Source organism: Lipotes vexillifer, unplaced genomic scaffold, assembly GCF_000442215.2.
Source record: "Lipotes vexillifer unplaced genomic scaffold, Lipotes_vexillifer_v1.1 scaffold549, whole genome shotgun sequence".
NCBI lineage: Eukaryota > Metazoa > Chordata > Mammalia > Artiodactyla > Lipotidae > Lipotes > Lipotes vexillifer.
In genome coordinates this window covers 2740179-2744567 of record NW_006791400.1, presented here as the reverse complement: position 1 = coordinate 2744567, position 4389 = coordinate 2740179, and the positions used below count along the sequence as shown (strand labels likewise).

At 39.9% G+C, this 4389-nt stretch overlaps 1 pseudogene; it reads right to left on the bottom strand.

The window, feature by feature from the left end:
* Nucleotides 1-2497: 2497 nt before the first annotated feature.
* LOC103076848 (glycoprotein-N-acetylgalactosamine 3-beta-galactosyltransferase 1 pseudogene) lies at nucleotides 2498-3889 on the bottom strand (annotated as a pseudogene).
* Between the last annotated feature and the right edge of the window lie 500 nt (nucleotides 3890-4389).

The window sequence follows — 4389 nt, the reverse complement described above, 5'->3', positions numbered from 1 at the left end:
TGCAAAATGGGATGATAAAGAAACTTATCACATAAGGTAATTATCATTTTTAACTGAATCAATACAATAAGGTGCTTAGGAGTGTGTCTAGCACTGAAAAAAATTCCTTAATATATGACTCGTAGTAGCAGCAGGAGTAGCAATGTCTTAATTCCCGTGGATTTTAATACAGTTAGAGGCTCAGTGTTTCAAGTCTAAATAATTCCACAAGCTTCAAAATGTACAACTTTCCTCTGATTTTCTACCGTTAGAAGAATGACACACCAACTTGATATTACTTGTGCAATCTTTTTCTCTGCTGAACACTGATGTTATCCTTTGTCTATCATCTCAAATTCACGTTTTGTTATTAATCTATTGCTGCTGTGTAATGTGTGGCATAAAATGACACATCTTTAATATCTCACGGTTTCAAAGGGTCAGCTTAGCTGGGTCCCCTGCTCCAGAATCTCTCACAAGGTTGCAAACAAGGTGTTTTTTCGTACCTTATTGAAGTATTGTTGATTTACAATGACGTGTTACTTTCAAGTGTATAGCAAAGTGATTCAGTAATATATAGAGAGATATACATTCTTTTTCAGATTCTTTTCCCTTATAGGTTATTACAAGATATTGAGTATAGTTCCGTGTGCTATAGGTCCTTGTTGGTTATCTCTTCTATATAAAGTAGTGTGTGTATTTTAATCCCAAACTCCTAATTTATCCCTCCCCCTTTTCCCTTTGGCAATGATAAGTTTGTTTTCTGTCTGTGAGTCTGTTTCTGTTTTGTAAATAAGTTCATTTGTATCATATTTTAGATTCCACATAAAAGCCATATTACATGATATTTGCCTTTGTCCGTCTTACTTCACTTAGTATGATCACCTCTAGGTCCATCCATGTTGCTGCAAATGGCATTATTTCATTCTTTTTAATGGCTGAGTAATATTCCATTGTATCTATTTACCACATCTTCTTCGTCCATTCATCTGCTGATGGACAGTTCCGTTGCTTCCATGTCTTGGCTATTGTAAATAGTGCTGCAGTGAACATTGGGGTGCATGTATCCTTTCAAATTATGGTTTTCTCTGGATACATGCCCAGTAGTGTGATTGCAAGATCATATGGTAGCTCTATTTTTTAGTTTTTTAAGGAACTTACATACCGTTTTGACCAGGACTGGAGTCTGATTTGAAAGCCTGCCTGGAGAATTGTATCGTCTCACTGTTCAACAACACATAGCATTTGTTTCTACTGGACATGCTTCATAGCCCTCTCAGAAATGAATTCCCATTTCAATATCCCTTTATTCAGTAATCAATTCCCAAATACCTACTCTGTTCTTGTGTGAGATGTTACAAAGTCATTCTGCCAGCTTGACTTGGAAAGCATCTTGCCACTTCTGGAACATGGCCCTACCCTCCAAGTCTTAGCCATTCCTCCACCCCTCACAGAACGTCTTGTCTGCATTCTCCAGACAACCGTACTTGTTCCTTCTTCTTACCTCTCATTTTACGTTTAGAACCACACATTTTGACAGTGAGATTTTCTCCGATTTGTTCATAGTGGTCATATGGAAATAAGTATTAATGGAATAATAAATAACTTGAATGTAAAATCCATGCCTTATTTTTGACTTGCACAACCCCCAGCACAGATCTTGGAAATTTGGTACAAATAATAATAACTATTATTATTAAATGATTATCTAATTGAATGATTTTTCAGCATGGAGATCTTGTTACTTAGTATTAGGAAAGTAATGCTGTGTTCTGGTAGGATCTTGGAAAACACCGATAGGATTTTTATTTTAAATTGTGGTTTCCTGAATGCACCTTTAGAACAAGTGCCTTTTTAAATTCTTTATTCTGGAAGAAATACTACCAATTATAAGTTATCACTGCAATTACACATTTAAGGCTTGAGTTTACAAATAACACTGAGCAAAAAGATTTCCTTCTAAAATATTTTAAGGACAGGTTTTATTTAGCATTGTGTATATGTTGCAAAATGGTGTGGAAGAAATACTACCAATTATAAGTTATCACTGCAATTACAGATTCAAGGCTTGAGTTTACACATAACACTGAGCAAAAAGATTTCCTTCTAAAATATTTCAAGGACAGGTTTTATTTAGCATTGTGTATATGTTACAAAATGGTGTGATGAAGTTTTAGCAAATTTAACTAGTTTGGTTAAACAATAGTACACATGGTCAGGAAGAGGAAACAAAATCTCTAGTTCCTCAATGTGGCCAAAGCCCATTTTAACATACTGCACAGCGTATTGAAAGCTTCAGTCGACAGTCATACATAAGAAAGATTTACGATACTATACCATGGAACGTTCACTTAGAAAGAAGTGCTCACTGAGGTTCCAAGATTCTACAACAGAAACGCAGAAGACTTTATTCAGTGCAATGTTAGACACTTTATTTCTCCATTCGCTCATGTTTTTCCTCCTAGAGTTTTATAATTTTTCCTTTGGATCTTGATGTTCGTATGCCTCACTGTTTCCTTTAGTCTAATCGCAGGCAAGGTATAGGTCGCTGTCTGTAAACACAACCATATGGATGAAGATGATAAACAAGGTATTCTAACACATACACTGCTGTAGAGTCAACATAGTGAAGATAAACTACAAGTTCAAAACAGCAAACAGAACCCTCGACAGGAGGTAGAGCCCCAGCACCAAAAGTTTCTGGTTAGATAAACTTTCAGTGGTGTTCTGGTCCAAAAAGATGGAAAATTTCTTTTCCAGTGGGGTCTTTAGAATCCCTGTGTCTACATTCATGATTTCCATGTGTCTCCCCAGGGCTGTCTCCCATGGAAGAACTGTGTGTACATCTGTCTGTCTTGGCTGCGTCAACAAACTTCAACACTCCTTTGCTTGGTACATCTCCTGCTTCTTCACTCACGTAGCCCTACCTTATATAGGGCTTAAGTCTTCTCCCTAAGTGTATGGGTTCTCCAGGGCTAGTCTGCCAAAAGCCATCTCAGGTTCTCTCGTATGACACAAACATCGTCACCTGATGTCAAGAACCAATCAGTATCTTCTAGACAAAGCTCAGGAATGCACTGAGAAGCTTTCATTTTTTCCCATTAGAATTGGTCCCTGCCTTCTTTGGTGTTTAATCCCACAGTAAGGAAGTCTTTATTTCCTTCTGAACTCATGAACAACACTTTAGTACAATGCCGGGCCCAAGTAGATTTGACATGTTTGGTTCTTTTCTTCAGATTTTGAAGCCAGGTCATCATAACCCAGCAAAGATGTTTAACCTTCCAACAAGAGTTTTTCAGCTATGTCTGCATTCTCACCTGCATGCCAGCTGCTATCTGTGTTAAAGCCCATCTCTCTTTCTAGATGGTTGTGCCCCTTATCATGAAGCTCATTGTGAAGAATAGGCTGCGGGTCACCCCACTCTCCCGAAATATTATTAAATAGCCGAGAATATAAGGGAAAGCTGACTGCTGACCCACAGAGGAAGGAGAAGACATTTAGCCAAGACCTGGAGGCCCTTCCCAAAGGCGTGTTTCCTAAAATCTGCAAAGGAAGTCAAGGGACCATGAAAATACACCGTGTTATCCTTTATCCCATCTCTTCCGGATAGGGCCCCCTCCTGAAAAGTGGGCAGAGGAGATGGGCAGGAGGCTGGAAGCACTTGGTTCACCTGCTCCCTGGAAACTGACAGCACAGGGCGCTATCTTGCCCTCTGGGGGCGACATTGCCCTCCCAGTGTCACTCCTCTTGGCAGCGGAGAAGGAGGTGGAGGGTGACTCAGGGATGCCTGGTCATTCGTGGCCTGTTTCAGCTTCAGCAGCAACTCTCCGAGGGCTTCTCCATCCACGTGCTCGGATGGACAGGTGCGTGGTCCACAGAGCTCCCTCCCCAGCATCCTCGCAGTGCCCATCGCGCCCAGCCAGACCACAGAGCAGCCGCCCTGGGTAGGGACTCTAATGAGAAATCTCGACAACGATTCAGATAACATGCTCCTTGGATGTATAGTGCATTTGGAACAGAGGATGAATACATACATCTCTTTTTTTGCTCCCTCTTGAAACTGCTCGAAAGCTACAGTGAAGAGATATTTTAAAAGAAATAAACAGAATTATTAAGAAAAAAAATGTTAGAAGAGAAAAGGGCAACACTGGTTTCGAAGATGTAAGGCAAATAGTGAAAAGTTTTCTTAATAGACCCAGGATGACAAAATACTGTTGGGGGTGGAGGTGGGGAGTGGCAGTGGGTTGAGAGCCAAAATGAGATAGAATGAACCATTTCCAGCAGGTTTTCGAATTTCCAAGACTACTCGTATTAGCTGGTCACTCCACAGGTAAGGCAGAGAAGGATGATCATGTAGAATGAGATCGAAAGGGGAGAAATAAAACTAAAGTTGTGAAGGAAACATTCTGT